Below are 12,260 nucleotides of genomic sequence, written 5' to 3'. Positions count from 1 at the left end.
TAGGAGTTCATTGGCAGGTCAGATTTGGACAGGCTTTCGCTCTCATAAGCCTCATTGAAAAAGCAATATGTTCTGAGTCAGGGTGATGATTCAAAGAGAGCCGTGCGAGAGCCTCGTATGTTCTGGTTTGAGGGATCTTCTCTAATAAGATGAAGTGACTCTGACACTGAACAGCAAAACAGACTGTCAGTCTTCAGAGACGGAGATCCAGGACAATCATGAACTTATGAACCATTTTCTCCTTCACTTTGAGTAATCATTATCATATTTGAGAAGAGCGTCAAACATCACAACTACTTTTTTAAAGCGTGAATGTAAAACAAAACCATAGAAATATTTATATAATTTATCATAGTTTTTTTTTATATAATTTTTTTTAATCAGCAATGATGCATTAATTTAATAAAAAAACAACAGTTTATATTTTAAATAAATGTTGTTTTTAAAAATAATAAGTAAAAATACAAAAAACAATATTGGGCAGCGCAACTGTTTTCAACATTGATAATAATCAGAAATGTTTCTTGAGCAGCAAATCAGCATATTATACTGATTTCTGAAGATCATGTGACACTGAAGACTGGAGTAATGATGCTGAAAATACAGCTGCGCATCACTGAAATACATTACAGTTTAACAGATATTCACATAGAAATCGATTATTTTAAATTGTAATTATTTCACAATTTTACTGTTTTTACTGTATTTTAAATATATGCAAATAAATGCAGCCTTGGTGAGCAGAAGAGACTAAAAAACCCTTTTGAATGGTATTGTAAATAAATGCATATAAAAGGCATAACAATTATATTATTTTGCAAGAATTTGTTATGTTTAAATTTTTTAAAATTGTTTTAGATAAAATTATGTACAGTACAGAGGCTGTAATTCCAAACTCACTGCTAATGACAAATACCATGCCAATAAAAGGCATCAAAGGGCCAGTTTCTATATTACATAAAGATAAAACCTGTCTGCCAATATTAGTGTGTGCAACCCTGTAAATTATGTTTTGTTTTTTGCCAAGTCTGGCATTTCAGAGCATCATCTATTATTTGCATTTTGGTTGCTAATAGACAATTGAACACTAAAGCCCCTGCTACTGTAAAAAAAACAAAAAAACAGTTTGTTTCTTTAAACTGTATGTCATCTTTCAAGCATCAGGCACTGGAAACCCTTTATGAGAATATCAAGTAGAAAAATCCCACATCTGACAGTGGATGAGAAGCAGCATTATAGGCTGGACTGCTGGAGGTGTGTGTGTGTGTGTGTGTGTGTGTGTGTGTGTGTGTGTGTGTGTGCGTGTATGCTCAGCACTTGCAGAAAATGAGCCATCCATCATGGTACTAATGCTTGACAGGAAAATCAATTAACAACCCAATTAAAGTTTCTTGGTTTCGTCTGTGAGCGACAGTAACAGCGGGTGTGTTTGGCTCGAGCGGCTGCTGCAGAGGCTCTCTGATCAAATCTAATGTATGAATACAGTTAGTGCCTGTCATTCTGCTCTGGAAGGTTGAAATTCACAGTAACACAAACCTGAAATCTGGACGAAAAAAAAGAGAGAATGCTTTTTGTGCAATGCATTACAACATCACTCAGAAACTGTCCTGCAATATGGGAAATGTGACATGCATATTGCACTGAACTTTTTGCTTCTGAATTGCATGCATTTTTTCATCTGATTACCTGATTTGCATAAATTGAATCAATCAGGTGCTGAACCATTGTGCAAATTATGTGTTCAGTGGGCACAGTTCATTCTGTGTGTGTTTTTTATGTTTATCCCAGTGCATTTGTAAGTGCATTACAGTAAATGGCATTTTTGCTTGTTTTTAAGAGTCAAAATAATTTTCTACAAATGCTGTTGATTAAGCTTAAAGGAATAGTTCACCCAAAAATGAAAATTTGCGCATCCTCAGGTCATCCAAGATGTAGATGAGTTTGATTCTTCATCAGATTTGGAGAAATGTAGCACTGCATCAGTGTCTCTTTGAGAAGAGACTTTGACCGTCCTGGAGCTTCACACACATTAACACGTGTGGCATGCGTGTGTTTGGGGTCAGCGGGAGCAGCTGGGTCCGGCTCGGTCTCGCTGTGAGGTTCAGTGAGACACCTGTGGAGCTCGACTGGCGTGCCACGGCTCACATTAACACATGATGACAGTCTTTCACTCCTCAGAGTCTGGATCCGATCTCCTCACTGTGACCTGCACTTCGAGTCTGTGTGAGTTTTTGCGACCCGCAAGATATAAGAACGTGAGTTGTATAAGAAATGCACTATTTATCAACACACCTAAACAACACAGTCTCTTGCAGTTCTTTATGAAGCAACATAAATTAATAGCATGAACTGTTCACCCACTGTATGAACAAGACCGATGGTACCATTTAAAATTAACCTGACTTGTAAGTGTTTTTTTAATGTCACTTTGAATGTATATATCAAACATTCAATCTATAGATATTATGTTGGACATTAGTAACGTTTATTAATAGAATAGAAATGTAGACTATATATATTCAGATTTGCATTTATATACTCAACATACTGTACATTGTGATTTACTATTATATAATTAGAATAATAAATATAAATTTACAATTTACATTTATATATTCAAAATTTACAACAACTTTTTCATAGTTACCTCTATTCATTCAGACTTTAACTATATATTCATATTTACATTTATATATTCAGAATTATAACTGTATATTCAGATTTACTTCTATATATTCAGACTTACAACTACATATTCAGATTTACTTCTATATATTCAGATTTTTATATAATTATTTCCTGTTTGGCACCTCATAATGTAGGTATATATATATATATATATTAGTGCTGGGCATCAGTAAAAAAAAAATTATCGCGATTAATCACATGATTTTCTGCGATTAATCGCAATTAATAAAATTTAAATAATGAATTCAAAAGTAGTGTATTGCGCACTTTTCATTTAAAAGTACTGCTATATGAACAAAAGTGCAATAACATTTGGTTTAAACAATTAAGGTGCTTTTTTTACAGCAGTATTCCTTTTACGTAGCAGTTAAAATATTTCTTGTAAATCTCAATTTATAACATTAATGTAATCAAATTAAATATAAAACCAAAGCTATTTGCCACTGCCAGGGCATTAACGTTTTTATAGAAAATATTTAATAGTTTGTTATAGAAAAACAAGTCATGCTCCGAGTCCAAAGCCTCGATCATAACATTATAACAGGCACCTTCCGAGCAGAGACCTGCACTATTGCGGGACAAAACGCAGCAGAGTGCGGCGCGGGACAACTCTTGATGGGCGAGTGCGGAGTGAATTATAATATTAATAATAATTACGAGGATGATATAACAGAATTAAATTTTGATATATTGTTAACACTTTAACTCATAAATGTCTTTATTTTCTGTAGAGCCGCAGTTTGGTTACGCAGCAGAACCTGTCGGTGTGAAACTCAACACGCATCTGCTGTGAAACACCTGACAGGTAACTGAAGGGCTGTCTGTTGTGAAGCTGACAGGATATGATGTCAGACTCGCTCAGCATCATGGGAAACACTGACCATTAATATGGCAGCTGCAGCGTTTCTGTCCTGCTTCTCGCAACAAATCTGACACGGTCTCTCAATGTTCTCCTGTGTTTCTGTGGACATCCCTCAATGTTCATGACAGCGCTTGAGTTTGTGCTGATGCTGAGAGACAGACAGCAGCCGTCAGTCAGACAGCAGATGCAGAGATGATGCAACACGCAAACAACTAATGGGCTTTAAAACCTAAATTGTTCTGCGATGCACAGACGCCAATCCAGCCGGTGCACAAACACACATTAACTATTTTCAGTAGCATGACAGTAGCACAGTTATTTCCATTAACAAGCCTCCAACTAGTTTTTGCACTAATATCATTGCAGGTGTGGCTTTTACAGACTTTTACTGTTTGCGCTTTCTTTCTGAAGTAATGCATTAAGATGTGCATTATGATTGATTAGGGTAAGGATCATGAGTCAGATTCAAAAATAAGACTCATTATGATTCAGTTTTGGTTTGCAAAGCCAGAAGGAAAGAACTGAGGAAAAGTCACATGTTTCATGTCACAAAATGGGAAGGACATAGTTTAGTGGATTTGGCATTTTATGTCATGGTTGTAATGCTAAAACATATTCAAGGAGATTGTATCAGAAAGATTATATCAGAGAAGATTCATCATTTTTCAAAAAAAATTTTTTAGAATTTTTTTATTGGAAAATTGGAAAAACGTAGAAAATTAGCCTTTTTTTAATTAGAACTAAAAATTAAAAAAAAGTTAGTTTTGGACAGTTTTAGAGTTAGTTAGTTTCAAGTTTTGGAAAAATTAGTCTTTTTTTAATAAAACATCAAATTAAAGTCACTGCATGTTATAGATAGATAGATAGATAGATAGAAAATACATAGAAAGTTAGTCTTTTATAATGAAAAAAGTCATAAAAATGTGTAATTTTGAATTTTAAAGTAAATGTGAAACTCAGTCATTTTGCATATTTGATTCTTTTTAAATTATATTTTTTTAGGTCACTGTATTTTTTTAGTCTGATGTAGAGCATTTAAAAAATTTTTTGCATTTCATTACATTTTGCCACAATTAGAGTCATTTTGCATAAATCTCTATATTTATATTCATATTTTATTTTTTTGAGTGTTGCAATGATGTTAGAATGAACAAAAATACTATAGTGTGTAATTATGGTACTATTTCAGTAGCATATTAGTAGTATATTCCTTTATTTTTCAGTGTGTCATTCAATCAGAATAGAGTTAATTCCATATGAAGAATTCAGAAAATGTGAGTGTCTTCCCTGCTAAAGTCTCCTGATATCCGTCCAGACGTCTCTGACACGTCATTAAACATCAGTGTTGTATCAGCGCGTGTGTAACTGATGGCTGTGATGATCAGATGTGATTTGGCCGGTTTGCTGAGCTGAGCTGGTGATTTCTGCCCAAGCCAGCAGCCATCAATAATGCGGGAGAGAATGTCACGGATCGTCGCTTGCAAAAGATCAGCATCAGCTTACATACCACAATACTTTCCATCCGCAGCTCAACGTCTCTCATTTTTCACCCTGCAAGAGCTTCATTTGATCTGGACACGTGTAACGCATCCTAATAGGAACTGAGAGGAACAAACATGAAATTTAAAACACAAACACACAAATATGGAATGTGATATAATGCAAACATGTCATCGAGAAATGGATTTGGAGAATGAGAAATTTATAGACAGTGAAGCATTGTGACACAGGCACAAGATTGATGACTTCAGCATCATGTAGGGAAAAAAGAAATGATATAAAATAAAAAATATACATTTATATTTTGATTTAAAATATATAATTATCAATAATTAATAAAAGCAGGACAAATCAAATGTGGGATTGTTTTAAATAGAATTTAAAAATTGTGGGATTACAATCAGAAAAAAAGTTTTAGACAGAGAAAGTTTGTGGATTTTGATAAAAGATTATGAAAAGAATCTATATTTTTCTTTAGAATAATTAGTACTGGCGAATTGTGGAAAATAAATTACACGCCACAAGAACAATGTAAAGATAAAATTACACAACAGTCCAACACAACAACAGAAACTTCAGATTTTAATATCAATTAAATACACATTTCTATAGGTAACATTTTTATTATTAATAACATCACGTAATGTTTCCCAAATTTTCTTTGTGTGGTATATGGGTAAATCATACTGTATAAAAATCTTTTATTATTAAAAATATAACACTTACAGATGTGATCTAAATTTGTTTGAATTTCATTTGAATTTCAAATTTGAATTAGAATTCTGCGTACTGTTTGCTGCACCAACTCGATTCAAATTCAAGAATTAAATCCATATTTAACACCCTTCTCAGTTCTGAATAATGCACAGTCATAAATCATTGTTCGTATGAATATGTTTTGAGATCATTAGAGACATTTGTTCACAAACATTTAGTATTTTTAATTAATTAACAGTGATTCAGTTATATATTTTTAAAGTTATAAAAATGTTGAAAATAGGAATTATTTTTTTCATTTTTAGAATCTTTTTTATTAGAAAAAATTTTAAAAATTAGTCACTTTGCATTTCTTAGTCTTTTTGTTTTTAAGAAAATTGTAAAAATGTTGAAAATTCGGGTCATTTTGCATTTGTCTTTTTTTAATTAATCAATTAACAATCATCATTGCACACCTGCAGGTAATATATAGGTGCATAAGAAAGAAGCATCAGAATTTCATCATAGAAATATCAGCATCTGCTGCATTTCATTTTTGGGGGAACTGTCCCTTTAAGAGGAAACAGCTGAGACAAAGTTGATCATTTCTTATTTAATATTCAATGTAAATCTCCTGAGATATGAAGAGAAAGCTCTGAGCAGTAGCAGTGTCCTGTAGCTGCATCAGTCCTGTATGCAGTTGAGACGGATCCTGATGGCTTTATTGTCTGCTGCACTTCATTAGTGTTTTCCTGCATTATCAGAGCTCTGTCCGATCCACTGAATGAAGAAGGACACAAACCATGGTTCTCTTATCAGGAGAGTAGAGGTTTGTCCGTTCCTGTCAGATTGGCTGATGTGGAGCCCAGAGGTCACTGGTTTCCGTGAAGCAGCTGTTAAGATCTCAGACTGATGACGGCTGTATCGACCACTTAATCAAGCCGGACACTGGGGAACGAGCAGCTTGTTTTTGCTGAAGGATCTGTTTAGCTGGACTGTTGCTGATGGACGGAGAGCATCCTGTCGTCACGGAGACGCTGATTGCCGTGGTGCTGATGCAGGAGTTTGGGTGAGATGCAGGATGCTGTTGGTGACTCTCACATGAGCTCTGCTAATGGAGTGTGTACATCGAGGTTCTTGACTGAAAAGTTTTTATTTTATTTTACTTATTTTTTATTATTTTATTTGAATAGAGTTGTTTGGCATCAAACCAGATATCAAGAAAAATAGTCACCTTTTTTAAAACCCGTCAAGAATATGTCATCTATCCATCTATCCATCTATCTATCCATCCATCCATCCATCCATCCATCCATCCATCCATCCATCCATCCATCCATCCATCCATCCATCCATCCATCCATCCATCCATCCATCCATCCATCCATCCATCCATCCATCTATCTATAACAGAATATAGGCCTATATTAAATGAAAAATAGACATTTTAATATTTTTATGACAGTTAAACATTTCCCCACCATATAGTATTATATTTTTATTTCATGTAGCTCAAAATCCACTAATAGGTACTTCATCCAGCTAATTTCAAAATATCTGTAACTCTAACTTTGTACAGGAGATTTATTTCATTGGCAAACTTTTTTAATGAAAGCATTAGTTTTTGTTTTTTTTAATTTGTTTATTTTTATTTGTTAATTATTTTTATTATTCTTGTTTTAAATTTATTTGTAATTTTGTTTATTACATAAAATATTTTTTTAATTGAGCACTTAATTGTTATTGTATATTTAATTTTTTAATTGAATTTTTTTTTTTTTATTAGTAAAATTTTTTTTGTTTGTATTTATTTTTTACAGTGCACAATTTACAGGTCTCTGGTGTTTATTTCACCTGTACCTCTTATTACTTGCGTCAAGACTTCTCAAGACTCCAGGTATGTAAAGATACTATCTGTAAAATAACAAAATCATCAAATAACTACAGTTACCAACACTAATACATCCATATTTATTCGGTGAAAATACAAAATAAAATCCTGTACATTTTATTTACAGCCTTTTGTACATTATAATATATTGCATTTATATCTGCGTTGCCATGTATATAATGTTAAATACTCCAGCAGCGCACAAGTCAGTTCTCTCTTTATTCAACATATTAAACCACATGGTTCACACTTAATGCTTAAGACATTTCATTTAAATACGTCTGCTTGTGTGAATCACTAAAATTACATTCTAATCAAACACCATGAGCAATTACAAGTCACTCTTCAGTCATCCAGTCTTTAAATCTTAAACTTCGTTGCATGCTTTTTATTGTTGTTGTTGATTATTTCAGGGCCACTTTTCGCTGGAGCGGGTCTTTTGCAGGTCCTCCCTCGAGTCCGGCTCTGCTGATCTGAGATCAGCTCTGTTAAGGCTCACGTGACGTGTATATAAATAAAGCACACGATTAACCTGATCATAAGTTTAATATGCAACACTGGAATGACTGAAGAAGTGAACAGAAGCTCAACGACAAATAAATGCATATCAAATGATGTACAGCACTTTGATATTAACAGTAAAAAGCTCAGATTGAAAGCAAACAGCTTAAGAAACACTGCAGATCAAATCTATCGGCACAAGATGTGGAATGCATTTCATTCTTCTCAAAAGGACGTTTAACATTATACAGGCCATGAACCTGAACCTCTATACTCACATTGCTGACATTCATGAAGCTGATTAAACCTCGCAATGCATTATTGAGGTAAAACCCAATAAAATGCACGGTTATCCAAACAAATCTCAGGTGAAACAGCAGATTTATTGCTACAGTGCATAATCATTGGTACAAGAACACGGCGAAGCTGCCATTTGATCCAGCTATAATCGTAGCTGATTTTCTAGATTTAATGTGTCCAGCATCTGGATTGGTTTTGGATTCGGTGGCCAATCCCGAGCCAGACTGAGAGGACCTGCGCCCGCTCTGCGCGACCTGTGGCGGATAACCTGATCCAACACCGACGCTCTTTGGCTGATTTCCCACCGATAATGACAACTGTACGCTGTTGTGAGTATAGAGTGATGTAAATCCAATGATGTGCCTGCTAATATCTAGGAAAACTTCTTTATACATATTTAGCTCATAGTTAGAATAGATTTGTCATCTACAGTAAGTGCAGTACATTCTACGCTCATCTCTTCTAGATCTATAACGCTCTATTTAGCAAATCTGATACTTATTTCCAAAACCAGTGGTTCTCAACTGGTCATAAGTCATAAATGTATTTTACGTATGTTTTTTTTTTAAGTCAGCAGAGAACAATGCTTGATGCTATAAATTAAATGCACACAATACAGTATAGACAGATTGTTTGTAATGCATTCAACAATAAATAAAAATCAGATACACTGTAAAAATGTATATATATATATACATATATTCTTGTATGTGTGTATATATATATATATATATATATGGGTCAAAGACGAAAAAGGGTTTAAGCATAAAAACGATGTGTAATACTGCTTTAAATTGTTGTTTTTCCCCCCCAAAATTAAAAAATTTAGTTTTTGTTTTTCTGAGCAAAAAATAAATATCATACATTTTCCCCTGATTTACACAAGAGACCCACTAAAATGTCAGACATATTTACAAAAAAAATCAATTTATGACATGACTAATTACTTTCACCCCAAATACTAATTAGTTGTAATTTTAAATTTTTTAAAAATGTGCCACTATCCTAGGTTTTGCTCATTTGTCAGTAAGAATTTTTACTAATTTAAAACAATAAAATTTAATATGCTCCCTTATTCTTTTAGATATTTTAATATGCACACGTCAGAATAAGCATGTTGTTTGAATTTTTACATAAATATGTGTTACACTGAATGACAATGTATCATTATTTCAACCAAATTTTGACATTTTATTCTCCAAAAACTTATTTAAAACCTTAAAAGTAGACACTTTATTTACATTTAATGTGCTTTCTATTGACATAAAATCACTTTTGTAAATTTATTTTGATGCAGACGTCTTAACGTCTTTGACCCAGATATATATATATATTGATAGGGCATGGCAACATGTTTATTTCCTTTAGCCATCATAATGCATGCAAAATCTGTACAGTTTTCGCATCTGTATGCAATTTCAAGAACCGTTGCTTTATAAAATAGTCATAACTTAATATTTTTCAACTAAAACATCTTAAGGCTAAAAGTAGCTCATAACTCGCCGATTTAGGAGAAAATCTTAAAAATACTGGGCATCAGTCCTAAATTAAGGACTCTAAAGTATTGCTCTGAGTATTTCACAAAGCGTTTCTTTGAAATTTAAAATTACTCATGAAAAAAAAAACGGTTGTAATATATATATATATATATATTTTTTTTTTTACATATGTTTTTGACTAACTTAACACCATAGATAATTTAACATAGAAGTACTTTTGGCATCTATTGGTGCTCCATACCCGGGTCAAAATGACCTGAACATTTGAAATCGTTATCTTTTTTCAAATAATTTAAACAATTCAGAAAAAATTAATCGTGTGTTTTTTGAGTCTTAAAACGCTTGCAAAGGTTTGTTCCTTTACTAAAAACTATGCCATTTTAATATGTATCTCTTCTGGCTCAGAAGAGACCTGAATGCATTATGAGGGTTAAAGGAAAGTTGGAAGTGTTTTTCATCTTTATGATAAACAGTGTTGGTCTTGTTGGGTCACCATTTGATCTCCAAAAGCAAAACCAGTTGAGAACCACTGAACTCCATCACTGATTTCCAGTCAGCAGATCTGATGATGGTCTGTGATCAGGTGAGTCCAGATGAGGTCGTCTCAAGGCTCCTCCTCCACTTCTCTGATTGGCTGGATGATGTTGCTGGTGGATTTGTACTTATTGGTCTGATTGGCTGTGTGTGTGGTTTGTGTGTTTCTAGGGAAGCTGTTCTCAGGTTCATCTGTGTACCAGTTTTTATCTGCAGAATGATTGACATCATTTACTGTACGTCTGAAGCATGAAGTACACGAAAGCAAATTTAGCTACACAAGCTCCATCTCATGCACCGACGAGTTTTGAAATGTTTCAATTCATCACTACATAATGCATTCACAGCAGGGTTATTATAGTATTATAATATTAACTAAAATTACAACCATAAAAATGTTTGTTACTTTAAAATTTAATAAACTTTACATTTACAATTTATCTTGTTTTAGCACTGTAAAAAAATATATGATCAATAAGTCATGATAGCAAGTGTTTGATTGAAATTATTTAACCAATTTGAACATTTTTTAAGATAAGATTTTAAGACTCTAATAATAATAAGACTGTAAGACTTTAATTTAGTTTGTTGAAGTACTAAAATTAAATAAACTAAAACTACATAACAATAAAAAAACCTATACAGATATAAAAAAACTAACAACAATTACAAACACAACTAAATTATTAAAAGTTTAGCTCAAATTAAAGTGAAAACAGAAAATATTTTATTTCCTAATTGTAAAAGTTTTTTAATTCTAAATATTATTAAAAACTATATAAAACTAACTAAATTTATACTAGCCAAATACATTTATAGCCTTAAAAAAAACTTTCTCCAGCGTATTATTTTAATGCAAAAGATGTAATTTAACATTGAATATACGAGTAAATTGAGTATAGAGTTTAAAAAGTCATAAGCAAAGTTGTCAAGATGGGATATATATATATATATATATATATATATATGTGTAACATTTTTTGTATAATTCAACAAACTTAATATTTGGTTAAAATAATTAAGAAAAAAAAAGCCAAAACAAGAGCAGTTTCTCCAGCAACTTCGTCAGAAAATCTTACAATGCAATGTTTTGTAGAATTTTTTTGTGCATTTGTATATCACTGTGGGGGGTTTGTTTTAATGCAAAATAAAAAATTTTAATTATGTTTTATTTCTTTATTATTTATTTGGTGAAAAGTGGAAGAACTGCTTTCAAATGATTTTGCTGTAATCATGCTCATATATTTGGAAAACAAAACCATGCATACTACAGAGTATGTACTACAGACACGCGAGCTAAGTCTCTACAGAGGGTTGCAATGGTAAAAGCATTCTCAGTGTTATGACAGATCATAGATATCAAGAGATCAAAACAACTACTGAACTACAGCAGAGCCCTGAATCTGGAGAAACATGCACTGCAGAGATGACCTTCAGTCAGAAAGCAAAGAATTAATGCTGGCATGACGGATTCAATGCACTTTTCAGCTCATAACCATCTGAATTATGAGAGATGGTTGCAGTAATGACATGCATTTAGTTCCATACCTGAAACCCCTCTATTCGTCCTGGGCACACTTTAAAGAGAGAGTAAATGGAGTAAGTTCAAATGTCCTGATTCTCTGAGGGGACTCAATCTTTTTTACACACACACAAACACATATACTTAGGCCTATTTATATTGGTGCATAAGTTTAAAAATATTTAGCAATTTACAAAAAAAAATTTTTTTAATATAATTTATACATTTCTAAAAATAAAATAAAATAAAAAATGAAAAAAATCATAA

The sequence above is a fragment of the Sinocyclocheilus grahami genome, unplaced genomic scaffold, assembly GCF_001515645.1.
Source record: "Sinocyclocheilus grahami isolate Dianchi unplaced genomic scaffold, SAMN03320097.WGS_v1.1 scaffold198.1, whole genome shotgun sequence".
Lineage (NCBI taxonomy): Eukaryota > Metazoa > Chordata > Actinopteri > Cypriniformes > Cyprinidae > Sinocyclocheilus > Sinocyclocheilus grahami.
The sequence above is the reverse complement of the archived record's forward strand: the minus strand, read 5'-3'. Positions refer to the sequence as shown.